General features: G+C 43.9%; 1 long non-coding RNA gene across 1 annotated transcript; it reads left to right on the top strand.

The window, feature by feature from the left end:
• The first annotated feature begins 515 nt into the window (after positions 1-515).
• Positions 516-3588, top strand: LOC123146913 (uncharacterized). The gene is made up of 4 exons (XR_006472972.1): positions 516-1239; positions 1342-2004; positions 2130-2949; positions 3024-3588. It is a non-coding gene; the product is annotated as an uncharacterized lncRNA (long non-coding RNA).
• Positions 3589-10892: the final 7304 nt, after the last annotated feature.

The raw sequence follows: 10892 nt of genomic DNA, 5'->3' as shown, positions 1-10892 counted from the left end.
GTGGTTTGTTGGAATAATGGAGTTCCGTGTACAGCCTATTAGGAGGTAATCCCCTCCCCCCATGCATCCTTACTGCCTGCTATTCCTTCATGCCAGATTTGAAAAAAAGGATATGTATGATGGTCCTAGATTTGGCCGATGCGAGCAACAACGAGTTTCCGATGGAGCCGCTCTGCTTCCCCGCGGTGGCGATAGGTGCGGATGAGCTGCCCCCCATGGCAGGGGGTAGCACGGACGGCCAGATCTGTGCAGCGGAGGGGGAGTTGCGGGCGAAAGGGATGTTGAATCGCATGCATCCGACCAATCGATTCATCCAAAGACTCCAGGCTGGACTAGAAGGTAATCTCTTGGATTAGGGTGATTGGATTTGGGGACTATTTGTTCTATCAATTTGTAATTAGAAAATGCATGAATTGACCTACAGAATTGTTGAATATTTTTTGCAAACAGAGATTTTAGGTGCATATTTTTGGGATAGAAACAATATTAAGAGTTTAATATATTGTTTGGACCTCGTTGCTTTCACTCTAGCTAGTAGTGAACATACTAGCACCGAACAGACGACTAAACAAGGAAAATCATGGCATTTGGTTTTGCCGGGTGATCTCGAAAATTGCATAAACTGACTTGCTCACATGATTATTCTGTCTTCCAGGCAGCAGATTTCATTCATGTCTTCTTGTAGTGCAAACAAATTCCGTGGAACCTAAAATTGGTACATAGATTAGCATGCACCTGATGATTAAAAGAAGTCTGAGCAATATTGATTAGTTCACTGCATATTGGATCCTGACATGAGCAAGCATATAGCGCACCTGAGTTGATAAACTGTAATATCGGACTTTGAGTTGGACACAAACATAAAGGATCATCCCTCATAAATGGAAAATGATTTGAGAAGTGTGGAGACCAATTGATGAATATAGCCATATTTAGCATAAACACATGCGGGGAAAAGTGATTTTTTATTTAAGAAACAGGGTGAGAATTGGAGCAGCTGCTCCAGGAAGGACGCCTAACCCTGGACGTCCCAGCACCTTGTGGAAGGCTAATCGTGGATTCGCTGAGAAACCAGGGGAGATTGTGATCGTGCCTGCAATTGGCACAAGCTTTGATACGCTCGGCGAGGCCTATGACTTTCACAATATCTACTCCTGGGAGAAGGCGTTCGGGATAAGGCACGGGAAGAGCAGACTGAATGTGGAGAAGACAAAATGCATGGAAGTTTGTGTTTGTGCGGTATTCCACCATAACCATAGTTGCATAAAATTATATTAATCTGATTGCTCTTGCAGTTCATCAAACATGACCCATGGTATTTTCTTGGAAATGGTTTTGCAGGGAAAACCCGGGGTGGAGGACACTTGATCGTGCTGATGCGAATGCCCTACACTGATAAGATTGCTCCGTTCAAAGGCCAATGGTTGGTACATAGCTGAGCATCATGAGCAGCACAACCACTCGTTGTGTCCAACATATGGGCAGACAATACACTGGCATTTGCACAAGCACATTGATGTCTACAGCAGAGATCTGGTTGAGCAGTTGCGCCAGAACAATGTGAACCTAGCAAAAGTACACAACATTATTGGAAGTTTTTTTGGGCTCAATGGAGAAGCCCCCCTTTACAAAAAGATCTCTGAAAAATTTGTGTGGCAAAATCACCAGGGTGCGGGCTGAAGATGATGTGAGGAAACTATGGAGGTTTTCGCAGAACTCAGTTCAAGAGATCGCCACTTCACTTATCGTATGCAAGCAGACAACGATGGTCCGATAACAAATTTGATGTGGGCGAATGTGAGCAGCAGGTTGCAGTACACATTCTTTGGAGACATCGTTACTTTCGATACGACTTACAGAACAAACATGTACAACATGCCATTTGGTCTATTCGTCGGTGTGAACAATCATTTTCAGAGTATCATCCTGGCTGGGGTTTTGGTTCGTGATGAATAAGAGAGAACATTTGAGTAGGTTTTCACGGAGTTCGTTAGGATGATGGGAGTGAGTGCGCCCAAAACAATTCTGACATGTTTGAACCTTTATAATACAAAAAATGTGTGGTTCATCCATTTTAGGATTGATGTTTTTGAAACATGGATTGTAATATGATTTAACTTGTTGTGCAGATCAATGCTGCGCAATGGAGTTTGCCATAAAAAATGTAATGCCTCAGACTGGTGCATCGATGGTTCAAGTGGCACGTGCTAAAAAAAGGCAGAAGAATCACTCAATTCATTGTACACCAAGAAGAGTGAGTTCAGGGCAGAGTTCCACAAGGTAGTGAATCACATGCTTACAATCGACAAATTCGAGGAAGCTTGGAAGATCTTGGTGGAGAAATACAATCTAAAGACTCACTCATACATGCCGCAACTGTATGAAATACGGCACAAGTGGGAGAAGCCATATTTCAAAGGTGTTTTCTGTGCAAAGATGACCAGCACACAGTGCAGTGAACGTACAAACAACATGCTGAAGAATAATGTTCCACCGGGTTGTCCAGTGAATATGTTTATCAAGAAGTACATGAGACTTCAATTTGACAGGGAAGCAGAGGAGAACTACGAGGAGAAACAGACACAAATAGTAAAATTTATTTGATGATTGACAGTATATATGAACTGCTAGCCCAGTAACTAATTTGGTTTATCTGTGTTTCAGAGTAGGCCTCTACAATGCAAAATTAGCTATCGATCGTCATCCTGGTAAGATATACACATGAGCTATGTTCGAGCAGTTTGGGCATATACTCTATGAGTGTGGGGCATACCAAGTTGAAGAGCTTGAGAAGGGGAAACTTTATCGTGCGATTCACATGGAGGCTGTAAGGAGAGAAAAGTGCTGCAGAGTGTCGTACGAGGTAAATGTACTGGAAGGGGGTGATGAACTTGAATGTGAGTGTGAGCCATTTGCACACATGGGTCTGCTATGCAGCTATGTTTTAAGGTATGGTCACTTTGCAGTTGGACACATTTGTGCACAGCCTATGGTGAACTAACAGAGAAAGTTAAAATGTGCAGGTGCTGGATTTCATTCATATAATAGAGATACCACAGAAACACATCGTCAAGCGGTGGACCAGAGATGCACGCGACATACTACCGCCTCACCTTACTTAATATCTGAGAGATAATGCCCACAATAACCCATTCAGCTTCAGGCATTTCAACATGTACATGCATGCCATGGAGCTGGCGTGGATGGGTGACACAAGTGTTGAGGCCTGTGAGAAATTCATGTCTCTCAGTAAGAGTTGCTTGATATAGATATGCAACACTTTGCAGAGGTGAAGGATGGGCTAGGAGGATAGCTTAAAAGGGACATGTCGTTAATCAGGCACCAGTGCAGGCGACAATTCTTGATGGAAGTGGAGGTGCATCTATCGGAGCTTTGAATGCTGAAGCTACTTCAGTGAACAAGTGGGAACATGCTGGCTGGATTGTTGGCTCCAAAGAAGCGAAAAGAGATGGGTCGCCCAACAACTGCCCAGGAGAAGGCGCCATACGAGGGTCTAAGCAAATGGACGAGGTTCTGCACGATATGTCGTCAGCAGGGGCATAAGAGGACAACCTGCCCAGACCTGGCGATATCCTGAAGCCTATTCGCAAACTGGCAAGGTGCAAAAATTGTGGCGTTGAAGGTCACAGGCGAAACAACTACAAAAGAGTAGGTGATCTATGGATGAGCGCCATCTTTTTTTTAGAAAAGGAGGATGACCCCCGGCCTCTGCATCTAGACGATGCATACAGCCACTTTATTGATTATTCTCACAAGACCTTACAAAGTCATACAACAGTAAGACTAAAGCCGCCGTCGGATGAGCGCCATCTGATCAGTCGCTTCAAGTTTTTCTATGTGCTGTTTTCGTGAAGAGTGTAATTCTGTAGAACAAAATGTATCCGGTGGTTACTCCCTTTGTAGCACTCCCAAATGGTTGCTGAGTGTGCTAGTCTGCTGTTAGTCATAACAATGCCTTGATGGCTTGTTTTACAATAAACACGAAACTCTGTCACACGATGCTGTGTTATTTTATTTGAATTTGCTGGCTATATGGTCGTGCTTTCTGAAAATTTCAAACAGTGGTGCTGACAAGTCTGAAATTTGCAAGGTCGTGGAAGCACATTCTGAATTTACGAACTGATTTTGAAGATAGTATGTGTGCTGCTGGTGTATTGTTTTGTGAAATGTTTGGTATTATGGTCATGCATTCTGAATGTTTCGGCAGTATGATCACCAGGTACTAGTATATGGTATATGGTAGTTCATCCTTATTTGTTGACAGACTGAACATGCCTGTGCATTGGTTTGCTAACCTGGCTCGTATAGTCTGACGACTGCGCTTACCTTTGCAACAAACATGATTCTTGTTCACCGAACTTTAAAAATAGAGGTTGGCTATGTTTGCCTAATGAGATGGGACATGGAAATTAAACAGTGGACAGGTAGCAATGTGCCTTGTTGACAAGTGCATGCGACTGCGAGGCTCCGCGCCCTGTGCTATGCCGATCCCATTCGAAGGTCAAAATGCAAGAGCGGGAAAAAAAGGGCAGGAAAAATACATAAGCAGCGGGGTAGCTACTCCTCTGCGTATGCCTGCACCAGTTGAGTCATTCCACCATTCTTCTGAAGAGGGGTCTGAACGCTACAGGGGAGTTCTTGCCATGGCTCCTACCCTGCTATCTCTCTCAGTGTCAGGCATTACAAAATTGGATCTAATGCAGAATCTGGATGTAGTTTCGGCAAAGAAAATATTCAGCGAGAAGAAAAGTGGAGGAACGAATCGTGGGGAGGAAGATTGGTCTGCGGGTGCGGTGGTGCGGAAGAATAAATGAGACAACGGTCGGCATGGGCTCAGAATCCGCATCGTAACGGCCCACCACGTTGCGCCCACGTCTGAGCCGGAGCCCAGGTGATAAACGGTGTACCAAGCCCGTTATGCCAGACATGGGCCCGTGCGACTGTTCATACACGCATATACGAGAATAATACCTGTGCCTATACACGTGGGATTGTGGATCACGAGAACGACGTGTGGGAAGGATACCGAGCGCACCTGTGCGCGAGCTCAGAATAGCACTTCCGACTCATCCCTCCCCTTCTCTCACTCCCTCTAACTCTCTAACTCTGCAAGTTTGTGCCATGTGCTTCGCCTGTCCCATCTCTACTGTCAGATCTGATTCCTATCCGAAGGACATGGTTGGATCACCCACTTATATGTTATCAATGTACGCGGATGTGATCGGACGTGATTTGCGGACCCTTTTAGTACTCCGAATATATACTTCTGATTCAGATGCCTAAAATCGAAGTGATTTCTTCATATATCTAAACTTTGATTCAGCCTAGCTCTTCATATATCTAAACTGAAACCTAGATAGTGGTACTAGTTGATTTAATTTGTTAGGTCAGCCCAGTTTAAGATACCGAAATGTTTCTCTACACAAGAGAACATCTACAAACTGATTCTGTTACTGAAACTGATGTGCCTGTACCAGTGACCTGGGCAATGCAGGAAATTATTCCTGTGATGCACAGACTTCAAAATACTTTCCAGCTGATCTGCATCCCTCTCATTTGGTAACAACAAGGCCTGCGGGTCTATGATGTTCCGTTGGCAATGCCAAGTGTATACACACCATTTGTTGTCGGTTATGCCCGTTGTGGGCAACACTCAGTTGCGTGCTGTTAATTAGTTGATTACAGAAATTAGTGAACTATAACATTATTATAAGTAGCATAAAAGGTCAAAGAACAGATGGGTTACCAAATCTGCTCCGAAGAAAACTTTTGCGATACGGCCCTTGTCCTGACCACCTAAAGGCTGCCAGATAATATGACTCCTACAAGCTAGAAACCATTACCTGTGAGCTTGCAACACTTCCCCTATATATATACCCAATATGGTGAAATGAAAATATTATGGGCAACCAAAAGCAGTAAGATTCCAATATGTCTTGTTAGTTGTTGCTCAATCATATAGGTGCATTCATGCTTGCAGGTCTGATGAAACCAGGCATAAGGAATTTGTACGCGTGTGTGTGTTGCTCCTATTACTAACGACCACACACAGGAAATTGCTACGAAAAGCAGAGAAGCTGAATTTCGTCAGTAGCCCAGAGGAGCAAGTAAATATATATTTTTGAACCGGGCATTACCCCTTTCCATTAATCGAATAATGGAAATACAGCAGTCATTAGGACACTAGAGAAGGAGACGGGAAAGGGGAAAGCGAGTTCAAAGCATCGCCGGGAAACCCACCACAGGAACTCGCCTACGAGACACCTGCTGTGGGGCGAAAACCCGACAACACCTACATTCTCAACAGCCAACGCACAGTGGCAGAATACTATGCAAAATACACGACCCATCAGGGCCATATCCTCGCGCAAGAGTAAAGCACAAAAGCAGCCCTGTCCTCCTGGACCAGGGGAGAAAAGCAGGGAGTTGGAGACGCGATTCATCAAGTTGTCGCCGAATCTTCTGTCGCAGCGGCGCAGATCATCATCATATTGCTTGTACTGCTCCTCAGCATCTGCGACCCATGCTCCATCGCCTCACGGTCTGCCCCCTTCAAAAGACCTGCCCAGTAGGTGATGAAGACACAAGCAGAGAACACAATCTCAAAAGGAGTTTTAGGAAGCTTAAACTCAAAGGTTGCTCTGTTTCGACAGTTCCACACTGCCCAGCAGATGGCAGCAAGACCGAAGGTATAGAATTTAGCACCATCAGGGAGATATATAGCACCAAGTGTAATATTGCCAAATGTTATTGGGGCATAATTCAGTGCCTAGGACTGCTCCCACCGATCGCCAGATCACCCTGGCAACTGGGCAAAGGAAGAAGAGATGTTGCGCCGTCTCACGGGCAGCACAAAACGAACACTTCTCATTACCAGGCCAATTTCGACGTTTCATAACATCCCTCGTCAGGACCGCGTCCTGAAACAGCTGCCACATAAAAATTTTGATCTTAAGGGGGATTTTGGCTTTCCAAATCCACCGGTAATCACACCCTGTCAGGTTGCTTTCAAGCAATTTGTACATGGTTTTAGTAGTAAAGCGGTGTTTAGGTCCAGGAGCCCAGCCAATCTGGTCTGGTTTAGTTGAAGAGATAGCATTCAGCACAGTTGTGCGCATCTCATTCCAGATGTTTTCGAGCGGGGGGTTTAGCCTCCTGCGAAACATATCACCAGCCTCCACTCCTCCCATCTTGCCAACTATAATCTTAGGCATTTTACAAATGCTAAACAACTATTGATACTGAACACGCATAGGGGGCATTCCATTCAAAGAGTCCTCCCAGACTTGGGCTATATCCCCCGAGTTAATCTGGACTGTTCTCCCCCGCATATAGTAATCTTTCACTTTCATAATATCTTTCCATATGGGAGAATCATTGAACTTGCTTTTCACCATAGCAACCGTATCCCTTTTCAGGTATTTGGCCTTAACGATATCCTACCAAAGTCCATTTTGAGTATCCAGTTTCCACCACCATTTCACTAGGAGGCTGATATTCTGTTTACGTAAATCCTTCACACCCAAACCACCCTTGTCCTTGGAGCGGCACACTCTGCTCCAACGAACCAGGTGGTATCTTTTTCGTCCCTCCCAACTTTGCCAGAAAAACCGACGTCTCCTCTTGTCAAGTTTTTCAATGAAGGTTTTAGGGAGAAGGAACATAGCCATATAGTAAAAGACTATACTAGACAAGGAGGAATTTAGCAGCGTAAGCCTGCCACCTGATGAAGCAGCATTGCCTATCCAGGCTTCACAACATTTGCCAAATTTCTCATCAACAAAGATCCACTCAAGGCATCTAAGGGAGGAGAAACTAACTGGCACTCCTAAGTAACGCATAGGAAAGTGACCAATTTGGCAATTAAAAAGAGCCGCATAGTAAGAAAGGGTACTATTGTCACCCCCCACACACAGGATTTCACTTTTGAGATAGTTAATTTTCAGGCCTGACATGAGTTCAAACATATAAAGGAGCAGTTTGAGATTTATTGCAGCAGAGGTGTCATGTTCAAAACATAACACTGTGTCATCTGTATATTGTAAAACGGCAACACCCCCCTCAATAAGGTCTGGAGCTAAGCCAGTGATCATTTTCTCTTTTTGAGCATTGAAAATCATCTTCGAGAGACACTCAACCGCTAAGTTAAACAGGAAGGGCGAATGAGGATCGCCCTGGCGAACCTCTTTTCGGCTCACAAAGTAAGGCCCAGTCTCATTATTCAGTTTGATCCTCACCGTGCCATTATTCAGAATATTTTTAATCCAACCGCACCATTTATCGTTAAATCCCCTCATCCTATGACATTCCAAAAGGAAATCCCAATTGATTTTGTCATAAGCTTTTTCGAAATCAAGCTTTAAAACCACTCCAATTTTCTTTTTGTTGTGCGTATGATGCAACACCTCATGCAAGGACAAGATCCCATCCATGATGTTTCTGTTTTTAATGAAGGCATTTTGGTGTCTGCTGATCAGCTTATCCGCATATATAGCTACCCGATTATCTAATACCTTTGTAATTAGTTTATAGGGGCAACGAAGAAGGCAGATGGGGTGGAATTGCTGGATTTTCTTAGCCCCTGTCATTTTGGGAATCAGTGTAATCACACCATAATGCAGCCGGGCAACGTCCAAAGTTCCGTTATGGAAGGCCTCAAAAATGCGCATGATATCTATCTTAACAAAATCCCAGCAAGCTTTATAGAACTCAGCTGGTATGTTATCAGGCCCAGGAGCTCTATTGCTCTCCATACCAAATAAAGTTGTCTTGACCTCTTCCTCAGAAAAGGGGCGGATCAGATTTTTATTATCATGATCATTCAATTTTTCATGCTCACCCCAGGTATCAGGAGAAAGGTGGAAAAAGATTGCTTGGGGCGGCCCCAAACAACTCCTTATAGTATGAGGTAGCATGGTCAAGTAAATTTTTTGTGCCCTCGATCACATTATCCCCGTCAATGAATGACTGGATAGTGTTCTTACGTTTTCTACCATTCGCAATGCGATGATAGTACGCAGTGTTTTGGTCCCCTTTCAAAAGCCATCTCTCTCTAGATTGTTGGAGTCTAAAGAACTCCTCATTAGTTAGGATGCTATTGAGCTCAGCCAAGAGCGAAGCTCTTCGGCAGCAATTTTCTGCATTAATAATCCCATCTTCCTCTAACTTTTCGATCTCTTCAAGCTCTATGCGAATCTCTTTCTTCCTTTTCCTCTCATGACCAAAAACATGGGATCCCCATCCTTTAAAATATTTTTTGAACCGTTTCAACTTGATATTAAGGATGTCAATGGGGTCATTCGATTCAACAGGCTGCTCCCAAATTTCTTTGGCCTTAGGCAGAAACAAATCATTGCTCAGCCAACTAAGATCAAAGTGAAACTCTTTTTTCCTAGGGGGTTCTGGTTTACCATCTTTCAAGGAGAGAAGAAGGGGATTGTGATCAGAAATGTCTCTGACTAGTTTTCGAACCGATACCAAGGGGAATAAATCTTCCCAGGAATAGCTCATAAGAACCCTGTCTAGCTTCTCAAGTGTAGGGTGAGCCTGGTGGTTTGACCAGGTGTATTTGCCCCCAGATAAGTGGATCTCTCTAAGGCTAAGTGCATTAATCACCGAGTTGAATTTATCAATATAGGAACTATATCTCATGTTTTTATTCTTGTCATCACCCCCCTCAAGATATTGAAATCACCACCTATTATATATGGGATATCAATATGGGAATAGAAGGAAGCCATCTCAACCAGGAAATCCTCCTTCAATTCATCTTGGGCCGCTCCATAAACAACCACAAGCGCCCAAATCATATCTCTCTCTACATCGTGCATAGTGGCTTGTAAGATAAACTTACCCACTTTCCAGGAAACAACCTCATATTTTTCTTTTTTAACACCGCAAAGGATACCTCCGGATTTGCCTATCGAGGGAACCCAGCACCAATCAAACAGGTCACAAGGGTCAATCTTTCTAAAGTAACTTTTATGGAAATTCTTTTTAATCGTTTCTTGCAACGCCAGGAAGTCAAGGGAGTAGTCCTTAATAAGGTCTGAGAGGCAGGTAGACATACCCTTTTCCCTGCCCCCCTACAATTCCAGAATATCCCACTCATTTAACAACCATAGTATTTTTCTTCCCCCTGGTAACCTTGTTAGGAAGCTGGACAAGGTTACCCACTTTGGCCAATGGCATATCCCTATTTTTCTGACTTCTAGTGACCGGTCTATTAACATTCACCACCGGTCTCCTGCATTTTTTCTTCCTGGATCTAACCAAGGTAAAATTGTTTATATTAGAGTCAGGATTCCTCTCATCCCCCCATTCCATACGTAAAGGAGTTTTGTCCCCTTTGGCATTAACTAAGAAAAGACTGTTGCTCCTGTTATCCTCTTGGACATTTTCATTATTAGTGTTCAAAGCATTAACTCTACCTTTCTCCAGTTCACGAAGGATATCTATATTCGCAAAATCTGTGTCAGGAAAATCAACGCCCATTTTGACAGCCCGTAAAATTAGTTCTGGGTCAGAAAGAACTTCAAAGGTATTACCAGTGTTATTATTACCTTCCAAATTGCGCTTCTTGGCCACCGCTGCTGCCTTTTCATCAATTCGCATCAGGTTAGTCTGGGCGTTGCGCAAACTAAAGCGTAGATTCTCTTTCGTAACAAGGGGTGGGGTGGGGATCACCTCATTCTCGTTGCCCATCGACGAATCAGGGGGCTGTACAATGTATTTGCTCGGCCCCTCCCCCTCAAGGACTCCACACTCATTTTCACAAAAGGCCTGTTTGCCAAAGGGTAGATCACTTTTTCCTTTCTTTCTTTCTGCCTCATCGTGTTCCATGGCCAGAGTGTCAATCAGGAGAGTGTTAT

This window comes from Triticum aestivum, chromosome 7A (genome assembly GCF_018294505.1).
Source record: "Triticum aestivum cultivar Chinese Spring chromosome 7A, IWGSC CS RefSeq v2.1, whole genome shotgun sequence".
Taxonomy (NCBI): domain Eukaryota; kingdom Viridiplantae; phylum Streptophyta; class Magnoliopsida; order Poales; family Poaceae; genus Triticum; species Triticum aestivum.
The sequence above is the reverse complement of the archived record's forward strand: the minus strand, read 5'-3'. Positions and strand labels throughout refer to the sequence as shown.